This window comes from Equus przewalskii, chromosome 14 (genome assembly GCF_037783145.1).
Source record: "Equus przewalskii isolate Varuska chromosome 14, EquPr2, whole genome shotgun sequence".
NCBI classification, from domain to species: domain Eukaryota; kingdom Metazoa; phylum Chordata; class Mammalia; order Perissodactyla; family Equidae; genus Equus; species Equus przewalskii.
The window spans coordinates 12635399-12660536 of record NC_091844.1 but is presented as its reverse complement, the minus strand read 5'-3'; the positions used below and the strand labels follow the sequence as shown (position 1 = coordinate 12660536).

General features: G+C 43.5%; 1 long non-coding RNA gene across 1 annotated transcript; it reads right to left on the bottom strand.

The window, feature by feature from the left end:
• Positions 1-68: 68 nt before the first annotated feature.
• Positions 69-3440, bottom strand: LOC139075696 (uncharacterized). The gene is made up of 2 exons (XR_011526355.1): positions 3068-3440; positions 69-2930 (listed from the first exon to the last, which is right to left on the bottom strand). It is a non-coding gene; the product is annotated as an uncharacterized lncRNA (long non-coding RNA).
• Positions 3441-25138: the final 21698 nt, after the last annotated feature.

Below are 25138 nucleotides of genomic sequence, written 5' to 3'. Positions count from 1 at the left end.
ACAGCTGTGTGAGATGCAGGAAAGTTGTTAAGAGAGTAGAGCCTAAGAGTTCTCATCACAAGGAGAACTTTCTTTTTCTTTTCTTTTTATTGTATCTGTATCAGATGATGGATGTTCAGTAACCTATTGTGGTAATCACTTCACATTTATATGTAAATCAAACCATCATGCTGTATGCCTGAGACATACAGTGATGTCGATTATTTCTCAGTAAAACTTGGAAAAATTCAAACAAAACAGAAATAAAAAAAAGAACTATGCTTAAGATGAATAATTGTGAATCAAATGCCATGTTGCAAGCAGACCATGGGCAGCCACCAAATCCAGTCTTCGTGCTCATCTCAAACGTGGCCCTGAGCATTGGCTCCCTGAGGCATCTCTGCCCGGCTCACAGGGCTCTGGACTTTTCCTCCCTGACTGGGAACACAAGGTTGGAGGTCATCACCCTCATTATGGACGGGGAGGCTGGATGAAGGCTGAGTTCAGAGAGCTGCCCTGGGCCAGCATTGACCCCAAGGGATTGTGTCTGTTTCACAGTCACCCGCAGCCCTGGATTCCCACTCCTAGCAGAAGCAACAAGGGCACCTGCTGGCCCAATGGACTAATGGAGTCCCAGCGGCGTTGACCCCAGGAGGTCAGAGAGGAGACAGCACTGCTGAGGGCCTACTAAGTGCCCGGCCCCACCATAGGCACTTTGCCCACATGACCTCATTAATTCCATGGAGCCTTTCTGACAGCTGTCACCCCACCCTGCAGGCTCAGATGGGGAGGGAACGTACCCAGGCCACATGGAGGACACCTGGCCCGCTGGACTCCAGAAGGTGGACTGTGGCCACTGCCTCGTTGCCTACTGCATAAAGTCCATACACTTGAAAACCAGGGTGGTGAGTGCTCGCTCACCAGAGAGCTGTGCTGTGATGGGCCGACGGGGCACCTGTGCCCTGTGGCCTCCAGTGACAATGAGCCACCACATGTAATCTTTTTCACTTGTTCCCACCCTCTTCCAGGCTCGTGTTTCCTAGTTCCAGGGAGATTGGCACTCCCCCACCGCCTGAGAGTCATCACCAAGCTCCAGATTCTGAGCACACAGCAGGGGCTGGCATTGTCTACGTGTCTCAGGGATAGGAACAGAGGGCGGAGGGTCTGCGAGTAGGGAAGACAGAGTCCCTGCTCCCTAGGTGAGTTCCCTCCCAAAGGGACAGCACACTCAGAGTCAATAGACCCCTGGGCTGGGGGCTGGCCCCGTGGCCGAGTGGTTAAGTTCGCGCGCTCCGCTGCAGGCGGCCCAGTGTTTCGTTGGTTCGAATCCTGGGCGTGGACATGGCACTGCTCGTCAGACCACGCTGAGGCAGCGTCCCACATGCCACAACTAGAAGAACCCACAACGAAGAATACACAACTATGTACCGGGGGGCTTTGGGGAGAAAAAGGAAAAAATAAAATCTTTAAAAAAAAAAAAAAAAAAAAATAGACCCCTGGGCTGGGCCTACACTGGGCACTTTCCCCGTCTCTGCAGGCCAGACGGTGAGAGGAGGCACACGGGCCAGTCATTCTGCAATCAGGCTGGGGTGGGGACAGACCCCTATTTCTGAGCACGTCTTGGGTGCTCTGAAGATGCAGCAGTAATAGAGGCCCTGCTCTCAGCGCCGCATCAGCACCAGGTCAGTGAGTGCCGGGCAGTAGGAGCAGGGTGGATGTGCTCCCTGCCTTTGTGAAGCTTCTCATGGGGGCAGGAGATGGGCACCATTCACACACCTGCGTCATAAATGTGTAACGAGGTTGCTGCTGGAAGGGAGCCCCAAGAGCATCCACCAGCACAGCCGGGCTTGGCCTGGGGGTTGGGGAGCTTGTGGGAGGAAGGGCCCCTTGAGTGAGTGAGCAGTTGTTAACCGGGGGGAGGGGGAGAGAGCTTCCCTACAGAGGAACAGCCTGTGCCAGGCCCCAGGCCATCTCCTGGAGGAGCATCAGGCACTGCTCCCCACACTGCAGGGCAACAATAATAAATAAGGAAATCCATCAGGAGAATCGGGGGCACATGGCGGGGCGGGGGTGGGGGGCGCAGGATGTAGAACGTGGACAGCCACGGGGGTCCAGGGCAGAAGGAAGCAGGCATAGGCAGCGAGTTCTGGGAGAAGATGACAGGACTGATGCCCACAGGGCAGTGTGAGGAGGGCCTGTGCAGAGAAGAGGGAGGAGGGATGTGCCAGGCCAGGGAGCAGCATGGGTGAGTCCCAGAGGCCAGAGAGCCTTTGATCTCCGTGGGGAGCAGGGTGGCTCCTGGGGCAGAGCTGGAAAGGCCAAGGGCAGGCTGGGCTAAGGAGAAAGAGGCAAAATTCAAAGAACATAAGGCATCCATCAAGTTCAGTCATGTCCCGTGTTTGGCCCTGAGAGTGACGGAGCTCATTCTCTCTGCCCAGAGAGGGGTCAGACCCTGCACCTCTGAGTGAGAACTCACGAACTACCCAGTGAGTTTCACTGGGAATTTGGCCCAAGTTGCGGGAAACATCAAACCCACAGAACAGGGCTGGGCCAGTGGGTCCTCAGAATGCAGCCTCAGCAGGTTGGGGCTGGGCTGCCTGCTCCCCAGTTCAGCGCTTTCCTCCCAGGTTTCACCTACAGCCCCTGCAGAGCGCCTTTGCCACACAGCGAGCTTCTTAGACAGGGAAGCGGCTCCTGAGGGAGGATCAGAATCTAGCAGATGCCTCTTGGGACAGCCCTGGCCCCCACCTTTCACTCTCACACTCATCCTGCTACCTGGGCTTCCTCCAAAGGCCTCCCCATGGGAATGGACCCTCAGGATGACCAGGAACACACCTTCTAGAGAAACCACCTGCCCTGCAGTCACTGAGAGAGTGAGGGAACCTCTAACCTCCCACCTACCGTACCAGTGGGCCCTGTCGGCTATCTGTTCTTCTTGGCATTTCTGCTTTCTGTTGGAAAAAATACACTTACACTTAGAAAACAGAGCAAAGGAAATGGTACTGATGCCCGGATTCTTCCAAATCAAGGCAACTGTTTTCATCTCTGCCTATTATCTACTAGAACTCATGGAGAGGAGACTTGTTACCTCTCTGAGCTTCTATTTCCATGTAGTGACTTGTCCATTCATCCAGCTTCAAAGGCACCCTCTGAGTACCACGTCCAAGCTGTCTGAGCACAGGTAACCAGGCTGGAAAAGAAGGTGCATGTGGGATCCTCAGTGGTGGGGGTGAGGCCACTGTCCCTGCAAGCATTCCAAGGTGGGGGCCGTCAAGGCCCTTGCCAAGGCCAGTGTGAGGGCCTCTCTGGAGGAAAAGAGGGGAGTCCAGCAGGTGCCCATCTGTCTTAGTCCTCAGAATGCTTGGTCAGTGCCAAGAGCTTGGAACAACACCAAAAGAAACAGAAGTCCAAGCTCCAGCCCAGAGGTCTCTGAATTGATCTAGGGAGCAAGGAGACCTTGAACAGCCTGAGATCAGAGAATACAATGAAATCATAGAACTCAGCCAAGTAGAGGATGAAACTTGGTGCAGAGAAGAGCAGCATGTTCTCAGGGAGAGCAGGAGGGACTTTCAGATTCACCTCTCAGTGCCCAGTGCTTAGCACAGCGCCTGGTCCATGGGAGGGACATGAGTGTTTGCTGAAGGACAAGGAGAGAGAGTGGAGGAAGGGAGAGAAGGAAAGAAGGAAGGGAAATGAAGCATGCAGACAGGCTTCTGGAAAGCCAAGGAACCCTCAGACTCCACAGGGACTGCGTTCCATTGGTTCCTAAACTTGTGTGTCCTAAAGGAAGTGTGTCCTAAAGGAAGTGTGTCCTAAAGGAAAAGGCAGGAAAAGCTTTTGGCAGCTCTAGGTCTTGGTCTATGACTCAGAGCAGCCAAGCCCTTGGAAGGAAGAGAGGGGACCCGTGGCTGCCTCACCTGGATGACAGAGGAAGAAGCTCCAGAGAGGTCACCCCAGAGGTGGGCAGGAAACAGCCTGTCTGAAGAGGGTGGATGAAAACCACAGCCTGTGGGGAGGAGGGATGAATGCTCCTCTGACCAATTCAGCTGGTCTGGGACCAGTCCTGACTGTGTAGAGCTGCCCGTTGCATCATGGGAAATGATTCAGATCCCATCACCTCCCAAACCCAAGACTTCCCAGACCCCATCATTCTCCCAAACCATCACTTCCTAGACCTCATCACCTCTCAGATCCAACAACTCCCCTCAACCCCTTAATCCTCAGAGAGACCAGAATCCCGGCACTGTCAGGTTCTCTGAGACACGACATCCTCTCCCACCTCCCCCACCTCTGGTCAGTCACTCAGAGCAAGCAGGTCTGTGAGAAAAGACAGCTCATTCTCTAGAAAGCCTTGTGACCACATCCACTCAGGACAGAACAAGTCACCCAGACACACAAGGTCTGTGTCCATACTGTGGGATAGCACGTTAGTGCTCGAAAAGGGACAGTGGACATCTGTGTGCTGACACAGGAGGAGGGCCAGGAGAGCATCTTTTGGAAGTGAAAAGAGGAAGTTGCAGAGTAATACATAAAGCATAACCCATGTTTCTCTGTTAAGAAAATATGCTTATAAATTCATAGGTGATTATCTAGAAGGACAGAAGCCACACTTTTCACAGTGGTTCCCTCTGGGGATGCAGATCTGTGGGTGACAGAGAGGTAGGGCTGAGGGTAGAAGAGAGACGTCACTTTCCCTTAAAGAGTAGACATAGAAGACAGAACTTGTAACTGGAAAACCCATTAAGGAAGGCACATCGGGCTCCACCTGCTGACCTGTGGACATCCCTCCGTTCTGCCATGCCAGCACTCCTGCATGCAGCAGAGCCAGCTGACTGGGGCAGTAGACCTTGGATCCCTGAGCTTCCCACATCTGGAAATGTCATTCTTCTTCCCCCTCCCCTCAATGGCCCCAACCTCTAAGATCCAGGCTAGAGGTGTGACTGTCAGAGCTGGTTGCACATCTGAGACCAGGGACAAGGGGGCCTGCCTCCCGGCCCCTGGAGGCCTAGCTGATGAACACCCCTAGCTCTTCGCTTGCTTGGGCTCCCTCAGTCATGGGCTGCTTCCCTCAGGAAGGAGCTCAGCATTCGGGCATCTTGTCATTCTGAACGTTCACTTCTGGCTTTCTCTTGTGAATATCACCTTCCAGAGAGACAGCTACACACAGGTCAGGGCTGCACCTCTAATGCTGTCACAGTTGTCACCCTCCCTCTGGCCCCATGTTGAATACACATCAGAGAGCTTGGACAGCCTCAGACCACAGAGAGTGAACTCAGGACCTGGGTTAAAAATCTCCCTTCTGCTGTTTACTCGCTGTGCAACTTCAGACAGATTACTTGATTTCTGTGCGTTGGTTTTCTCGTCTATAAAGTGGTAACAGCCGTCTCTCTCCCACAGGGCTGTTCAGGGGTCAAATGAGACAATGTGTGTCCAATGCCCTTTGCAGTGCCTGCTAGGAGGTAAACTTCAAATCGTGGAAGCTGGTGTTAACAAATGCTCACAAAATTCCCCCAGGACTCATCACTGTCACACCTGTCTGTGCCCTTTCACATATCTTCACTCTCAGAAGAAAAGTTTTCTCCCCTACTTAGATGCAGAATTCCATTACAGAACATTCTGGCTCTTGCTCACACACCTGTGTCCCACCTCATTTCCTGGTGGTCACCTCCCTGGCCCGAGGCTGTTGCTGTCCTTTCCTCTTTCAGCAAGTGGCAGTTTCTGTTCTGGTCACCACAGGAGCCACCAACCATGAATGCCTGTAACTCAGAAGATGGGAAGGCCATGGAGCCAGTCCTGCAGTCAGCAGCTGAGAGCTGAACCAGAGAATGACCTGTGTGAGAGGCCCCCCTGGAGCTCTTACACGGGGTCCTCATGGCCTCACAATACTAGGGAAGGAAAACCAATTCTAAAGGATCCAGGAACTTTCACAAGCAAATAGAATCTCAGCCCCAGTAGAAACCCACCCTTGGTTCCATGGTTCACCCCCATTACTCTCACTGTGCCATCAGCTGGTACCACATCATGACTTAGACAAGTTCTTTATGACAGGGGCCATGTCATTTAGGGCATCCTGTCTGAGAAGATATTGTTTAACATTTGGGCACTTGTGCCCAGGTTTTAGTTCGACAATCATGGGGTCCACTCAGATGGCTCAGGGATTTACCTCTGGTAATTCTATTATTTCCCTTTAAGTCTTTTGACTCAGTCCCTTTTGTCAGGAGTATCATCAGCTGGTGACCAAATGCTGTGGCGATATTTACCTTCACTTACCCTTTCAAATAAATGGAGGCTCCTAATTTATGCAGTAGGTCCCAACCCAGCAAAGGAATAGGGCATTTCAGCACATATAGAAAGGAATGGGTTAACTGTTTTTCACCTAATTTGTAGCTTGGACATTCAATAACCCACTTGTCCTCTGGGGCCTCTAGTACCCCAACTATATTACATCTCTGGCTAATAACTTTGGAGATGCATAGAAAGATATTTGTGGAAACTAGAAGAATTTAAGATCCAGTCCAGTTTACAGGTAGAAAACAAAAATCTAAAAGATAATTAACAGAACTAAAATCTAATATCCACATTTATGTATTATAGCTTCTACTGAAACATAATTTTTCTCTCTAAAATCCCTTAATTTTTACTAAAGATAGCCAAATTAGGACTAATTGGTGAGCAAAATGAGGCTAGTTTCAATAAACTTGGCCCAGTTATTCACATAAGTAAAGCAAGAATAGTATTTGATCATATAGGCTCTTTTAAATCTACTTTGCTGGAACTTCTCATAAGGAATCTCAAATTGAACTTTAAAGGCCTCTCAATGCCAACAAAGCCAAGGACTTGTCATCAGACTCTGCCTGTAAAGCCTATAGGTTTGGGTGAGTTCCTCTCTTCTGTTGAGGTTCCTCAAAATATCCTAAGGTTCCCTGCACCTGCCAGAGAAATGACCTTCTTTACTCACCTACTAAGTATGCTGAGAACCCTGTAAACAGGGTACCAGGCAAATATTTCCAGGTAGTTTCATTCCATAAAGTCAACTTTGTTCCTCAAAAATTGTCTTGTCATATCTGAGTCTGCATGTTTTTCTCAAATATGACATTCCAGTGAAAGTCTTGGCAATATAACCAATATTTCCAATTGTGTCCTGCTATAAGGAGAATAGATTCTTATTAAACATATGCAAATAACTATATTACCATGAAACAAGAATATTCACTCACTAAGAGTTTCCAAATTCTGGAGGGATCAGGTAGGGAGAAAAAGACAAATGTTTCAATTCTGCTTACAAAGGTATAATTTATCAAATTGCTATCAGTCATAGTTAGCTTAAGAGAAAAGAGAAAAATTTTCCTTAGACCTGAAAAAACAAAACATTTAAAAAGTCAGCAATATTTCAAACAAAAAGTCATAAAAATTATAATCATCCTCATCAGTTCACTCAGTCCCATATAATCAAGTCTTGACCTTAATCTTTTGTTAGTAATTTCATCAAGTCATCAGTTTCTCAGAGTTCTGTAATTTTTTTTACCCAGCTCACTTTTATGATATGAAAGTTTACCAGAAATCTGTATTCTAGAGTAAGTGTCAGAGTCTTTTCCATGAACCTCTCTAAAGATAAAAACATTTATAAAAGCAGAGCAAGACAAAACTGTCTGTAAATGACAAAAGACTTAAAAATGGCAATTGATGGGGCCAGCCCCATGGTTGAGTGGTTAAAGTTTTGTGCACTTCCCTTTGGCAGCCCAGGTTCATGGGTTCAGATCCTGGGTGTGGATCTGCTCCATTCATCAGCCATGCTGGGGAGGCATCCCACGTACAAAGTAGAGGAGGATTGGCACAGATGTTAGCTTAGGGCTAATCTTCCTCAAACAAACAAAAAAAAAGAGGAAGATTGGCAATGGATGTTAGCTCAGGGAAAATATTCCTCACACACACACACAAATGGCAATTAACATAGAAATTTGGTTATTTCTGTAACATACAACACTTTAAAATGATAACTAGAATTATGACTGATAATCAGGACAGATCAGAATTTTAAGAATGTTATATAATCTTTAAAACACTTATTACATCAATAATATTACCCACATAATATCATAGGCAGCTGTAAGAAAAACCGTAGCACCTGTGATTAAAGACCTGACAAAAACAATATAGGAAATTTATTTTGATGAAACATAAAATCCCTACCCTTCTGGTAGACTACTCAAAGAAAAAACCTTTTCTAATCTCTTTATCAAGAGCAGACTAAAAGTTCAAGAAAATTATCCTTTTGAGAAGGAAAAAAACAAATTCTAATTTTGCACGAGCTTACTTTTGATATTAAAACTTATTTACTTAATTAAATTCATTTCAGTCTTAGCTAACTTGACCATGTACAAAACTCTTTTTTCAGAATTCCTCCTTCACAAGCCTTCTATAACTTTCTTTTTACATTCATAATTTGCCCCATGCCTTCTTTCTTACCTTCTAGTGATTTGGGACAAATTTATCTTTCTTAACAGAACAAAAACATTTTCATCCTTTATACCTTCTTTACTGAAAACATAAATTTTACTTTCCTTAAATACAAGAATGTTTCCCTTATTAACTTTAGTACCCTTAATCACATGTATTAACTAAAATTTTTAGTCTTTATAGACCTTAATTTTTAGTGAAAACTAAGAAGTAAGCAATTATGAACTGTCTCTTACATTAGCATTCTCTGGCTTGACAGATTTATAAATACTTTTTATAATTTCTAGAAACGTTACTTTATAGTACAATCTTTTAGTAAAGCACACCATGTTTTCTAATAGACCCAAAAACTTCTTAGTTTCTCTGTAATAGGACAAAAGTAGGTAAACTTAGATATGTTTAGCAATTACTGTTTCAGTATTTTATCTTATTTGGAAATGATCTAGATATTCAATGAACTTTTATCATTTAAATTAACCTAGAAAAACTTTAAAGTTTCAAGTTTCCAAAGAGATTTTGGAAGTTATTTTAAATACACATGTCATAAATTATAATTATTGCTAAAAGTTTATCTATAAACTCTTATCTCCCTTACATCTAGACAATTTGTTTGTAAAAATCATATTTAGGTTACTCACAAAAACTTTGTGTGATGCTAAAGCAGTTAGCCATCATCTTAAGTTGTTTTAAATATATACATCGCAACACATAATCATTGTTAAAAAGTTTCCCCAAAAACTTTTACTTTTTTTACATTTATTTATTTTACCTGTTTCCAATAATTATTTAGATTGCCTATAAAACTTCATGAGACATTAGACAAAATTAGCTATCATTTTAAGTTATTATTATTGCTACCCAGATTTGCAATGAAGATAACATCAGCTTATTTGACCTATAAAGAATAAAGGCTGCATGTCTACATTGTATCCAATGCTGATAACTCTAAGGACATGTCCATTTTAATCAAACCAACAATCTTAAATAAGCTTTCATTTACCAAAGTTCAATTTTATCACGTTAACTTAAAAAACATTTGGGTTAGCTTCTATTACATTTAGAAATAATTCATGTAAGTGCTTACTTTAATCCAATTAAACAGAGCTCTTAATTTTGGCCATGCCATCCAGAGGTAGAAAAATATCTCACATAACACAAACACATACACATGAACAGACAGATGCAACAAAGATTTTATAGGCTGTTTTAAAATTTTTCCCCAGATTTTTGGTCAAGGGTGCTTTCATAGCAGTCTGTATCTCCAAAAATTTCTTTTCCCATTTTTTTCCTTTCTTTAAGTCTTAGGAATCTGGAATGATCTAGGTAATAGCTCCCAGACAGGTCACAAGTTTTTGAGATTAACAGGGGTAGTTAGCTACTTATCAAAGGATTGACAGGCTCATCCAATTACATTATCCTTAACTTGCTTCTTTCCCTATGAGTACATAGCTTTGTCTTAATTTGGGGAAGAAGGCCTAAAAAGTTCCTACCAGGTTTTAAGTATCAGCTTATGGTTTGGCCAAATTTCTGATCATTAGTTACCAAATCTTGTCAAGTTTCAGGCGGGAAAAACACTAACTATTCTTGACAGCATTAAACAACTCTATTAATTTTTTTAATTTTAGTTTCCCCTTGACTTGTTTTTTCTTTTTCTTTTTTCTTCTTCTCCCCAAAGCCCCCCAGTACATAGCTGTATATTCTAGTTATAGAATATATTAGTTATAGGTCCTTCTGGCTCCACTATGTGGCATGTCACCTCAGCATGGTTTGATGAGTGGTGCTAGGTCTGCACCCAGGATCTCAACCAGCAAAACCCTGGGCCGTCGAAGGTGAACATGTGAACTTTATCACATGGTCACAGGGCTGGCCCTCCCCTTGACTTTTTAAGGATAGTGGTTTCCCAGAAAATCTATCAGAGTCTCATTAACCCTTGGAGGGGCTCATATTGTGTCCTCCCTCTAAGGTAGATTACAGGGGTGTCCTTAAAGCCATGACTTAAGTGGTATACTTCTTAAATGATCTTACCTAATTGGAATGTTCCTTGTGTGTGTGTGTGTGAGGAAGACTGACCCTGAGCTAACATCTGTTGCCAATCTTCCTCTTTTTGCTTGAAGAAGATTGACGCTGAGCTAACATCTGTGCCAATCTTCCTCCACTTTATGTGGGATACTGCCACAGTGTGGCTTGATGAGCACTGCTAGGTCTGTACCTGGGATCTGAACCTGTGAACTCTGGGCCACCAAACCAGAGTGTGTGAACTTAACCACTGTGCCATTGGGTTGGCCCCCGACAACGTTCCTTTTAGTAGCCAACGTACAAGTTTTGGAGGCTCCAAGGAGCCCCAAAGTGGACACTGTAATTTTAAATTATCCTGGGTTATCTTGATCCAAAGATTCTTTTCTTTTGTGGTAAGGACCATTTATATAGCTGTTTTTGAAGTCAACTTGATCATTTTAAAGTGAGATCTCCTTTACCATGCTTAATTAACATTGCCTGAAGGGTGTTCATATGCCCTCACAATATCAGGCAAGGGAAACGTTTCCCAGTGAGACACAATATTTATCCCCACAATGTAATTTAAAATACAATCAAGCATAAGAGATGTAATCATTTTTACATAAGCCCATCATTCCTGACCGGTCCTGTTAGAAGAAGATTAGCACAAAGACAAAAATAAAACAAAACTCTCAACAGCTGTCCTTACCTCCTCTGTTGCCACCTTGAAACCTCCAACTGAGGTGTCTTGGCTGTAAGGTTGGGCTCCCCCAACTGTGACCTGGGCTGATCAAGCCTCCCTGGTCCTTCACCCAATCCATCTCTCACGAACTGGTACCAGTCCTCAGGAGAGGGGTTCCCTTAAGGGACTGGGGAAACCATTCTTGGGTAGAGAGGCTCCCTCAGTCCATTCCTGAGGAGAATCCCCTCTTCTCCTTCAGACATGCAAGTGTGCACACACCCTGTTCTGATGCTAATCCAAAGGTAGACTTTATGTTGGCTCACGGGAGATCCCCCTTGACTCAAACAAAGTGGCAGAAGACAGAAATTTAAGTGCGGATGCAGGTGCAGCTTCGGTAAGAGTGAGGAGAGTCTGGTGGACAAGCACCAGGCAGGACAGTCCTGGTCTCCCTCCTATTCGTAAGCCTCCGGCAACATAATTAAGTCAGCCCTGGATGGCTGCTGCAGCCCATTGCTTCACCTGTTGGGAGCTGAAAGGCAGGAAGCAAGGAGAAGAGCCAGTGACCATTTTTTGACCACCATAGTTGCCATATTTTGTTACCAAGCCCTAAGGGACCAGTGACCCTCAAGTGGATCCTTTTGCCCAGAACCACTCATGTCAATAGAACGGGACTGGGTTCAGAGTAGCAGAGCAGAAACTTTATTCATTGATCAACAAATGGAGGATGCAGAGCTCCTGCTCTAAAACACCCTCTCCCCAAGGGAAAGTGAGAAGGGTTCTTATGGGATATGAAGTGGGAAGGGTCTCCATGTCATCGTTCGGGGCAGGGGCATTTGGGACATGCACAGATCTTCCCTTCTTGCACATGACACCTTTTGCACGTTTCGTTTTGTACATGGCATCCCATCGCCATCTTGGACTTTTCTGGTTTGTATCGGTTCCGTCATTTGGCCATCTGGCATGGTTCTGCCTTGTTTCCTATAAGCAAGCACAACTTAAATCAAAGCATTAGACATGGAAAATGTCTTAGGGATTTCCCTGGGTGACACTTGCCCTGTTTGGTTCACATAAAAACAATATTTTTCACCAATGATTGCACAAGTTCCTCCTTGCTGGGCAATGTATCCAGAGCACGTTGATTGTGGAGTACCACAGAGGCTAGGCTGTTAACCTTTGACAAGAGTATTTTTAGAGTTTGCATGGTGGTATTGAACTCTTGTTCCATTACTATGGAGAGATTTAAGATCACCTTTTCCAACTTGTAATCTCCAAAGCAGGGGAATAAGACTTGCAATGCTGAAAAGAACTTGAAGTGGTGATACACAAGTGGATTCTCCATGATTTCCCAACTGGCACTTTTATGTGGCACAAAAGAACCCCAGTTTGCAATTTGGCTTGCATTTAGGGTGGAGTATTTGGTGACGGAAGGGGCCAGGTATCCGAGTCCACATCGTCCTCATCAATTAGGTGGGAATCATTTATATACTTTGTTGCCACATCAAATAATGTTTATAGACAAGGTTAGAACTGAATCTGTAACTCCCAGGATCTGGAATATTCCATGACCTTTGTGACTGGTACTATTAGTTCCTAAATACCTCCATTTTCCGTGTGCTCCTGTCAATCTGTGAGTGGAGAACAGACTGTGGAACAGCTGGCACAGCAGGCCTGCAGTCTGATTTTGGCATCTATAAAGCCTAGTCCTGTCACCTGGCCAAGTGACTCCAGATAATTGACCCACCCATATATAGTTTGTGGTTCTCATACGGGCAGCTGTAATGCCCCAAGTTGTACAAGGGTGGCTCATAAGCCATCCAGAACGTTTGGTGACTTGGTAAAAATGACTGTGCCAAGGGGAGTAGTGTTAGAGTCACTTAAAATTCCCTTGAGAGGTTTGAGGATGTCACCTGTGGAATCAAACCACAGGGTTTGATTGCAATATTGTCCTGGTATGTCACCCAGGAAAGGTCCAGTGTCATGTTTACGGTCAATGCAAAGGGAAAATTTTTTACCTATTGTCTTTAGCTGGGCAAGGGACAGTCCTTGAGCTTCTAGAAAGACTTTCTGGGGCCCAAGTGACACACCAGGAGAAGAGGCAGAGTGAAGTTTTCTTTGTTGTGGATACCATACCCTGTTGTTCATCCATCTTCCAATCTTCTGTACTTAATCCACCAGGTGTTGACATCAGCAGGAACAAAGACTAGTTCACGTTCTTTTATGCTATCTAACTGTTGACATAGCCAACAGCCAGATGGATTAGTTGGCTTGGCCAGGGTTTGGTAAACTGGTATAAGGGGGTGTTTGGTCTGTGCTCGACTTGTTGAAAAAGAGAGGGTTAGTAAAAGCGAGACAACAGATTGGAAAAGAGCCCATAGTGGAAACTAAGAGAGAGGAAGTAGGATAGGCAGAGACCAGCACTCTCCGGTCAGCTTCCTAATAAATGATTAAAAGGATATATATATATATTCACTAAGTGTGCATGAGTGTGTGTGTGTGTGTGTGGTAGGGGGTTTTCAAAGCAAGCATGAAAAGTGAGCTTTCTTGATCCATGATCTTGGGAAGAGCTGTTTACTTCATGATGCCAGCTGCTTCTGGGGCATGGGAATTGGCCCTGGAAATCCTTAGTTTAAGGTCATCTGTGGGGACTGTCTCCCAGTTGTCTTGGGAGTGATGTTCTCGGTCCATTTGGGCATGGCTTGCATGGATCCAAAAAGATTTTTCCTTTATTTTGATGGCAGTGTAGTTGGTCAGTAAGACTTCATCAGGTCCTTCCCCGTGAGGTGACGGTGCATGTTTTCTTCTAAAGATCTTGATGTACACCCAATCTCCTGGTCCAAAGGGAGAGCAGGGCTTGTCAGAAGGCGGGGGCCATGCCTCTTTTACTTGTTGATGATACTCTTCAAGTATACTAGTTAATTTTTGTATATAGCTAGTCATGTCATCAAATTGTTCACTTAAGTTCCCATAATATTCACTTAATCCGGGAATGGAAGGTTTAGAGATGCCAGTAGGCATCAGGCATCCAAAAACTATTTCAAAAGGAGTCAATCCATGTCTCCCATTTGGAGTATTTTGAATGTTTATAAGGGCCAAGGGCATAGCTGCTGGCCACTTAAGTCCAGTTTCTTGACAGACCTTTCCTAAATTCCCTTTATGTCTAGATTTTTACATTTCACTTGCCCTGATGACTGAGGATGATATTGGGTAGGGAATTTTAATGAGTACCCCAGAGTTTTCGCAAGCAAGTGGTTTATCTCTGTTGCAAAATGAGTTTCTTAGTCTGACTCAGTCCATAAGGGAATGCCGAAGCGAGGAATAACTTCAGTTAGTCTTTACCGTTGTTGTGGCATCTGCACGTCTAGTTGGATGGCATCCAGTCCATCCACCAAACATGCAGACGGTAGCCAAAGAGTGAGAGTAGCCTAAAGCTGGGGGCAAGTCTAGAAAGTCCATTTGGAGTGCTGCAAGGGCAGTGGGGGCCTGGGAGGACTTCCTGGAACACACTGATTTCTCCCAGAAACTTGGTGAGATTTGCAACTAGTGCACCCGGGAATAATTTAGTCATAAATTTATGGATGCCAGGGCAAAGCTAATTATCTTTTAGTTCCTTAACTATCCCCTATCTGCACATATGTCCCATTTGGTGGGAGGTAAGTGCAAACCAAAAAGTCAAAAGAAAAGGAGCTACAGGAAGTCCATTTGATCCAGTGTATAATCCATCTGATAACTCTTTGGCACCCTTTTGTATCCAATTGTCTTTTTCAGATTGTGGGGCATTTGTCTGATAGTTAATGATATCAGTCAGGGATAAAGGCAAGTTTAAAAATTGGGTGGAAAAAGGATAAAAGGGTTCATTGTGAGCTGCATATTTAGCAGCTCTGTCAGTCCTGTCATTTCCTAAAGTTGTAATACCTGCTTCCTTAGTACAGGCTGAACAATGAACAGTGGCAATTTTAGAAGGGAGGTGAGTCACTCGTAATAAAGCAGCAATTAAGTGTCCATTAGCAATAGGATTTCCTGCAGAAGTTAAGAGTCCACGGGACTTTCAAATTGTGTGAACAGCATGGCAGACTCCAAAAGCATATCCAGAGTCTGTGTACAGAGTGGCAGTTTTTCCTTTTGCTAATATGCAAACTCTAGCAAGAGCTCTGAGTTCAGCAGCTTGGGCTTATTTTACAGTGGGCAAGGAAAAAGCTTCAAGTGTTTCATGTGGGGAAAATATGGTACAACCAGTTATTATGTTTCCCTGGAAATTTCATTTACAGGAGCTATCACAAGACAGAAGTAAGTCTGGATTGTCTAAAGGGATGTCCGAGAGAACCTCTCATGGCTTTGAAACCATTTCTATAGTTGTGAAACCAGTGCTACAGTTCTATAGCAAGGCAATCATGTGCAATGGATGGGGCTCTCCATCATCAGGAAGGGGCAGTAGAGTAGCTGGATTTCAAGTGTTGCAATGATGTAAGATGATGGAAGGGTTAGTTAAAACAGTCTGCTCGTAGGTGGTCTGTTGCTGTGTAGAGAGGTGTTAGGTTCTATATATTTACAAACCAGCGGACACAGCGTGGGGAACATACAGATGAATGGGAGAGCTAATGTTAGAGTACTGGCTTTGTCCATCAAGGTGGCAGCTGCGGCCACCACACGTAAGCATGGGGCATACCGGATGCCACAGGGTCTAGTTGGCATGAGAAATATGCTATAGGATGTATCTGAGAGGCAAAAGATTGCCCTAAAATGCCTGCAAAATTCCATTATTTTCATGACAGTATAGATGAAAAGGTTTGTCAAAATTAGGTAAGCCGAGAGCTGGGGATATGGACAAAGCTATTTTTAAGGCTTCAAAGGAGTTTAATGCCTCTGAAGGCCAGGAAATAGACTCTGGGGTGATATCCAGGAGAACAGCATACAGAGGTTTAGCAAAGGTTGCAGAATTAGGAATCCATTGGTGGCAGTAACCAGCTGCCCCTAGAAATTCATGTAGCTGTTTGTTTGGAGGAGAGGGATGGATAAAATGGACTCAAGGTGTTTGGGGGTAGCTTTTGAATGCCTTGAGATATCTCATGTCCTAAGCAGGTAACTGTCATTTGCACCCACTGAAGTTTAGATCTGGAGGCTTTATGGCCTCCTTCAGCTCGTTCAGCTTGTGCCTTCAGGAGAATGAGGGGTCTGTAAGGGCTCCCCGCTCAGCTTGATTACAGAGTAGAAGGTCACCCACATATTGAACAAGAGCAGAACCTTGAGTAAAGGCTACAGAATCCAAGTCAGCTTTAAGGAGTTGGGAAAATATTGAGGGGGACTCACAATGTCCCTAAGGTATGAGTCCATGTTAATTGTTTCCCTTTAAATGTAAATGCAAAAAGAAACTGTGAGTCAGGGTGCAACGGGATTGAAAAGAAAGCTGAGCAGAGGTCAGCGACTGTAAACCAGGCTGCAGCAGCAGGTATTGAGGTCAGGATGACAGCTGGATTGGGGACCACAGGATGCTGAGGAATTACAAAAGAGTTTATGGCTCTGAGGTCTTGGACACATCTATAGATTTGGTTCCCATCTAAGTCAAATTTGCCTTCTTTTTTAACTGGCAAGATTGGAGTGTTACAGGGTGAGGAACTAAAAACTAGTACACCCTGTTGCAAAACGGAATTCCTTTCTCTGCATCTCTGGAGAGTGGGTATTGGGCTACTGATGGACACAGTTTATTCTTTTTCCAAGTGACGTGCATGCGTTCTGCGCTAAGCCACAATCCTATTTCATTTGCATGTGTAGACAAGAGACTAATTGGGACATCTTTTAAAAACTCATCTTCTTCAGAAGAATTTAAATCAAGATGCGTTTCTAGCAAGGAAAGTAGGAGACTTGGGTTTGGTTAGAGGGCAGGAAGATAAAAACATCTTTTTCATTACAATTTATAGTGGCGTTAAATTTACATAACAAATCTCTGCCAAAAAGGTTTGCTGGTGAACAGCGGGAGACTAGAGAGGCATGATGAGCGTTAAGGGGGCCTAAAGAAACTGGAGTGGGCTGAGATATGGGCAGTGAAATAGGCTGCCCAGAGACTCCAACAGCTTGTATAGAATGAGAGATGACAGGTAGAGATAAATCCTTCAAATGGATAGTAGAGAAAGTCGCACCGGTGTCAATTAAGAAATCCAGTTCCTGATCCTCTATTTTAAGTTTAATGGTAGGCTCAGGGGTGCGACTGAGGATTGGCTCACCCCATCATTTAAGGGAGAAATGAGAAATGCCCCTCAGGAGGAGAAAAAAGAGCCTTCTGGGGGTGCTTGGGCCAAGCGGGGACATTTTTTAAACTTTCCTTTCTCTTAAGAGCGGCACATTCTCTTTTCCAATGACCTGGTTTCTTGCAACACCTGCAATTGTCTGGAGGCCAATAAGGAGGCCTCTGAGTGGGCTTTAGTTTCCTTTCAGTTACATTTTTGCTTTTCTAAAGATTAAAGTTGTAAAGAGAGGAGAGTTGTCTTTAGTTCTCTTTTTCTTTTGCTTTCCTGTTGACCATTTTCAGAGAATTGTGTGGCAGCCTCCATTATTATGCTTAAGGGTTGCCCTGACGAACCAATCACACTATTTTGTATTTGTTTTTTTATATCAGGAAGAAAGTTTCCAACTAAAGCAGAAATTAGGAGATTCCTGTGTTCTGGGGCTTTAGGGTTTAGTGCAGTGTGCCTTTGAAAAGTTTACATAAAACATTCAACAAAGGCTTTTGGGTGCTCCCCTTCATTCTGAGTGCATAATTCAATTTTTGACCAATTACCTTTAGGAGGAAACTCCTCTAAAACCACTCCTATTAAGCCTTGAAAATCAGCCTCTAGTTGCGCCACTTCCTGGTCATTTGCAGGAGGGCCTGGGAGAGGGTCTGGCCGTCTATTTCCCCTGTGAGGGGGTTTTCTCCAGGGGGTCATCTGGCCTGTCTGATAACTACAGTGTACTCACAGGCTGGAAGAACGCCCCTCAGCAGCCAGTCAAGATCTCTGTGGGTGGGGTTATGAACAGACACTAATCTTTCTAATTCCTCTCTAAATTTAACAGGATCTTCTAACAGTGGAGGCAGGAGAGTTTTGTAATTTAATAGATCAGCTGCTGTCCAGGGGACATGAATTCTCTGCAGAAGAGGTCTAAGATACATCTGCAATGGACACTGCATATGAACCCCTAAAGCTGGCAGAGCCTGATTACAGAGCCCTGGAAAGTAGGAGGTTTTATAAGGGACAGCAAAGCTAGACTTCCTGCCTTTCCTGGCTGCTTCCACTGAATTCACTTCCTGGAGTTCAGCATTTACACAAGTAACCTGTATGCCCCTAGCCTGCAGGTCAGGCCTGAGTGCCCCCTGTAAATCTTCTGAAGAGAGGGAAGTGAAAATAGACAGCCAAATGCCTTTTGGAGAAGTTGGAGCTTTAGGACCTAAGGGAACTGGTGGAGGAGCCGGCTGAGGAGCTGAGTCTTGAGATGGGGAGTTTAAACCAGGGGCCCAAGAGATCCAAAAGGTCTCCTAGGGGATCAGGGAAAGGGAGCTGGGGAAATAAGGGAGTACAGGAGGGACGAGAAGGGGAATTTCATTAAATATCCATTTTAATCTTTGTTCTAAGTCTGACTTCTGTTCTTTCATTTTATTAAGAGATTCCCTAAGGCTAGCTATTACATTTTAGGGGGTTTTCTTTTCAACTTGATCTCCCCATAAATAATGCAGCTGCTTGTGATGAGAGCTCTCTGGCTATCCCTGGGAGGAAAGGATCAATAAAGGCAAGAGTACTCGACCAAATTTACCAGTCACTAAAAGCACAAGAAACTAGTTTCCCAAATATTTTCTCCAGCCAATCTAAATTTAGAAAGAGAAAAAAATTCTCACCACTTGCTTCTACCAGACCCCACAGATAGAGATTCCAGGAGGCTGACATAGTAAGAAATCTTATCTCTCGTGGGCCTTCATCAGGCAAGCCAGGATCTCCTCACCTGCAGTCATCCTGGAGAGAAAGCAGTTCTTACAGCCAGAGGAGGCAGCTTATCAGCCAGCGGGGATCCTGCTGACTACGCCAAAACTGTAGGGGAAGAGGGCGAATTCCACCCCACCTTTCCTTCTGGTTCTCATGGCTGGTCAAATAATTAAAACGACATAAGGCAGGTTAGTGGGAGAAAATAAAGCAAAGTTTAATAAGATGTATACACCAGAGAAACCCAGGAAACTGAGCAATTCACCAGAATGGCTGAATCTGCCACCTTAAATATCATCTGCAGCTAAAGACAAAGGAGGATGTTGTGGGTAGTGGTTTGGGGTTTCAGAGGGGAGGAAGTCAATTTACATGGAGATGGAAACATAAATGTTTGTTAAACAAGCTTTTGCTGGGCCAAAAATGGGCTTGTTGGTGCCTTTTGTTTTAAACTGCTGAATAAACTAACCATTTACAATTTATTTATTTATTTTTTAAAGATTGGCACACAGGCTAACAATTGTTGCCAATCTTCGTTTTGTTTTTTTTTTAAGGATTGGCACCTGGGCTAACAACTGTTGCCAACTTTTTTTTTTTTCTGCTTTATTTCCCAAACCCACCCCCCCCCCACCCCCCCACAGTACATTCTTGCATATCTTAGTTGCAGGTCCTTCTAGTTGTGGGATGTGGGACACTGCCTCAACGTGGCCTGACGAGCGGTGCCATGTCCGCGCCCAGGATCCGAACCCTGGGCCCCCGAGGCGGAGTGCGCAAACTTAACCACTCGGCCATGGAGCCAGCCCCCTGTTGGTGCCTTTCTATCACACCTATTTTATATTATACTATAGTTATCTTATGGTATGAGCTCCTTCCTGGAGCAGGCTTTCTGTCTCAGAGTCTTTTAGGCAGTTTGGGGGAAGATCAAATGTTCTTCCTGAGTCTTCTGGGCCTTTATTGTCTCCAGCTTGAAATAACCTGCATACCAGAGTGGCAAATCTTGGGGTGGCCTGCCCTGAACCCCACCACCTTCCTTCATAAGGCTGAATAGTATTCCACTGTAGGTGTACATATTTTATTTATCCATTCATGGGTCGATGGACACCTGGGTTGCTTCCACATTTTAGCTATTGTGAATAATGCTGCTATGACCATGGGAGTACAACTATCTCTTCAAGACTCTGCTTTTAATTCTTTTGGGTACATATCCAGAAGTGGAATTGCTGGGCCATATGATAGTTCTAATTTTAATTTTTTGAGGAACTACCATAGTGCTTTCCATAGTGGCTGAACCATTTTATATTCCTACCTATAGTGCACAGGGTTCCAATGTCTCCACATCCTCCCCAACATTTATTTTCTGTTTTGTCTTTTCTTTTATAGTAGCCATCCTAATGGGGGTGAGGTGGTATCTCATTTGGTTTTGATTTGCCTCTCCCTAATGATTAGTGATGTTGAGCATCTTTTCACATGCTTATTAGTCATTTGTACATCTTCTTTGGAGAAATGTCTATTCAGCTCCTTTGCTTTTTTTTTTTTAAAGATTGGCACCTGAGCTAACATCTGTTGCCAATCTCCTTTTTCTTTTTTCTTTCTTCTCCCCAAAGCCCCCCCAGTACATAGCAGTATATTCTAGTTGTGAGTGCCTCTGGTTGTACTTTGTGGGACACCGCCTCAGCATGGCCTGATGAACGCTGCCATGTCCGAGCCCAGGATCCGAACCGGCAAAACCCTGGGCCACCAAAGGGGAGCACACATACTTAACCACTTGGACACAGGGCCATCCCCACTTTGCTCCTTTTTGAATCGGGTTGTTTTCTTTTTTGCTAAGTTTTAGTGATCCTCTCTTCATTCTGGATATTAATCTCTTGTCAGATACATAATTTGCGAATATTTTCTCCCATTCTGTGGGTTGCTTTTTTACTCTGTGGATAGTATATCTTGATGTACAAAATTTTTTAATTTTCATAAAGTCCAATTTGTCTATTTTTTCTTTTATTGCCTGTGTCTTTGGCATCCTAAGAAACCATTGCCAAATTCAATGTCATGAAGCTTTTGTCCTAGGCTTTCTTCAAAGAGTTTTGTGTCTTACATTTAGATCCTTGATCCATTTGGAGTTAGTTTTTGTATATGGTGTTAGGTAAGGGCCCAAATTCATTCTTCTGCATATGAATATCCAGTTTCCCCCCAACATTTGTTGAAAAGACTATTCTTTCCCCCCACTGAATGGTCTTGGCACCCTTGTTGAAAATCATTTGACCATATATGCAAGGGTTTATTTCTGGGCTTATTTCTGGGTTTATTTCTATATTCTATCCCATTGGCCTATATGTCTGTCTTTATGCCAGTGCCACACTACTTTGATTACTTTAGTTGTGACCTTTGTAGTGAGTTTTTAAATCAGGAAGTATGAGTCCTCCAGTTTTCTTTTTCAAGGATATTTTGGCTATTTGAGGTCCCTTGACATTTCATATAAATTTTAGGATAGATTTTTCTATATCTACAAAAAATGTCATTGGGATTTTGATTGGAATCTAGAGATCACTTTGGGTAGTATTGACTTTTTGTGTGTGTGACTTTCCTTCAGTGAGAGGTTTTTCTTTGTTTGTTTTGTGAGGAAGATTGGCCCTGAGCTAACATCCATTGCCAATCTCTCTCTTTTTGCTTGAGGAAGATTGTTGCTGAGCTAACATCTGTGCCAATCTTCCTCTGTTTTGTACTTGGGATGCCACCACAGCATGGCTTGATGAGCAGTGTGTAGGTCCACGCCCAGGATCTGAACCTGCAAATCCTGGGCCACCGAAGCAGAACACATGAACTTAACCACTCTGCCACCTGGCCAACCCCAGTACTGACATTTTAATAATAGCAAGATTTTCGATCCATCAACACGGAACTTCCATTTATTTATGTCTTCTTTAATTTCTTTCAGCAATGTTTAATAGTTTTCATTTTATAAGTCTTTCATCTCCTTGGTAAAGTTAATTCCTAAGTATTTTGTTCTTTTTGATGCTGTTGTAAATGGAATTGTTTTTGTAATTTCCTTTTCAGAGCATTCATTGTGCGTGTATAGAGATGAGACTGACATTTGTGTGTTGATTTTGTATCCTGCTACTTGCTGAATCCACTTATTAGTTCTAACTGTTTTTTTGGTGGAGTCTTTAGAGTCTTCTATATATAAGGTCAGATTGTCAAAAACAGAGATAATTTCACTTCTTCCTTTCCAATTTGAGTGCTTTTTATTTCTATTTCTGTCTAAATGCTCTGGCTAGAACTTCCAGTACTATGTTGAATAGAAGCAGTGAAAGCCTTGTTCCTGATCTCCTTACCTTGTTCCTTATCTTAGAGGAAATGTTTGCAGTGTTTCACCATTGAGTGTGATGTTCACTGTGGGTTTTTCATATATGGCTCTTGTTATGTTGAGGCAATTCCTTCTATTCCTAGTTTGTTGAGTGTTTTTATCATTAAAGGGTGTTGAATTTTATCTAATAGTTTTTCTGCATTGAGATGATGATGGGGCTTTTTTCCTTTCATTCTGTTGATGTGGCATATTACATTTATTGATTTGCATATGTTGAACCATCCTTGCATTCCAAGAATAAATCTCACTTAGTCATGGTGTATAAGCTTTTTAATATGCTACTGCATTCTCTTTGCTAATGTTTTGTTGAGAATCTTTGCATCAACGTTAAAAAGGGATGTTGATCTATAGTTTTCTTGTACTGTCTTTGTCAGATTTTGATATCAGGGTAATGCTGACCTCATGAAATGGATTTGGAAGTGTTCCCTCCCCTTCAATTTTTGGAAAATTTGAGAAGGATTGGCATTAATTCTTCTTTAAATGTTTGATAGAATTCATCAGTGAAGCCATAAGGCCCAGGGCTTTTCTTCGCTGGGATATATTTGATTACTGAATCAATCTCCTTACTACTCATATGTCTATTCAGATTTTCTATTTCTTCATGATTCTGTCTTGGTAGGTTTTGTGTTTCTAGAAATTTGTCCATTTCCTCTAGGTTATCCAATTTGTTAGTATACAATTGTTCATAATACTCTTTTATAATTCTTTTTATTTCTGTAGAGTTGATAGTAGTGTCCTCATTTTCATTTCTGATTTTAGTCATCTGAGTCTTCTCTCTTTTTTCCTTCATCCATCTAGCTAAATTTTTGTCAATTTTGTTGATTTTTTTTGAAGAACTACTTTTGGTTTCATTGATTTTTTTCTATTGTTTTCTATTATCCACTATTTTTATCTCTACTCTAATCTTTACTATTTATTACTTTCTGCTAACTTTGTTCTTGTTTTTCTAATTCCTTGGGTTGTAAAGTTAAGTTGTTGATCTGAGATCTTTCTAGTTTTGTAATGTAAATGTTTATAGCTATACATTTCCACCTCAGCACTGCTTTTGCTGCATCCTGTAATTTTTGGTATGTTCTGTTTTAGTTTTCATTCATCTTTGAGTATTTTCTAATTTCCATCAGGGCTTGAGAAAGTGTGGAGTTCTGGCCCCAGTGAAGGCATGAAAAGGATGAAACCAGCTGGCCTCAGGCTCCAGCCTCATCTGCAGCTCCCTGTGGAGTAGGCTGAATTGACTCTCCCTCCCCCAGGGCAGGGTTCCTGTCACTCCACATCTCCAACACCTAGCATTGCCAAGTTCTTTAAATTTTGTCAATCTTAAGGGTCTGAGATGGTATTGAGAGGCATTCTTTATATTTTCCACTCCTGTGACACTTCTATTCTTTGCAAATGTATTTTCCCAGTCTGTGACTTTGGGGACAGAATTTTTTTGTTTTTAATAAAGAGACTTTATAAGGCTTCTCTCTTATGGTTTGTGTTTTCTGTTTCTTAAGAAATTCTTCCCTATCCCAAGATCATGGTTTCCTTTTCTCATTTAGGACTTCAATCTTCATAGAATTGACATTTTTGTATGGTGAAGGTACAGATCCAATTCCATTTTTTCGGATGTTGAATCATTGTCCTAGCAACATTCACTGAACTGTCCAGACTCCCCCACTGCTCTGGAACCTTCTTTTAGATGCCTGGGATACTCTGGACACATGCACAAGAAGTTGGTGGCAGCAGTTGCCTCCTGGGGGGTCAATTGGGTGGTTGGGGGAGAGGGGTGGAAAGAAACATTATTTTTCCCCATACAGTATTGTGTACTTTTTGAGTTTCATTTGAACTAATAAATAAAATAAAAAGGATGATTTATTTAAAAAATTGAAAAGAGAATACTTTTCTCACCATAATTTTATGCTACTTACAACCTGAAATCCCCTGGCTCAGGCACTCAGTTCTGAGTGAGGGAGAGGGTGTAAGGAGTGCATTCACAGCACTGAAGGAAGAGACCTACTCAAGTAGGGCCCCTGGGGAACTGTCAGGCTCCTCCCCACAGGCCAGGAGCTGACTGGACAAATCCTCCCTGAATCTTTCTTGGTTGTTCATGTTCTTAACAAGCAAAGGACAGCTGGCTCCCTGGACTTTCCAGATAACTTGAAGACACCTCATGGCGCAAGTCCTCAGGGACTTTCTAAGCACTGCTAAGGCTGGTACTCATAAATGATAAGTTTGGTACTAGAGTTTTCCGAGGCCCTAGTTCAATGTTTCCCTAAGAAATCTGTCTGGTGAGGAGTGTTAGGCTGAGGTGCCCACTCCTAGGTCTGCACACACTGGTGCGGGTGGTTGCAATTTTTATAATTTTGAGAAAGGTCGCTATATCACAAGTGTTACTCTCAGTTTCAATGGGTTTCAATTGCTACTTCACCTGTATTAATTGATATAACCTTAGAGCAACTTACGCTTTCTTTTGCTGATTACTTTGTTCCTGTGTTGATGCATCATTTTTATGTCGTTACGGTCCTTGTGGTCACCAAGTTCTTCCTGCATTGGAAAGCAGGAACTATCTGGTGGCCGGCCACCAAAAACCTTGCAACCCTTGGCTCAAAGCCCACAAGGGGCCAGAAGGGAAGACAGTTCTTAGCTTCTGGTTCTGGGTTCTGTCTGCCAGGGCAACTAGTAGAGAAACGTAATGAGTTGGCTATGTTTTTATCAGTTGTGGCCTGATCAACAGAGTCAATAGCATGGAGA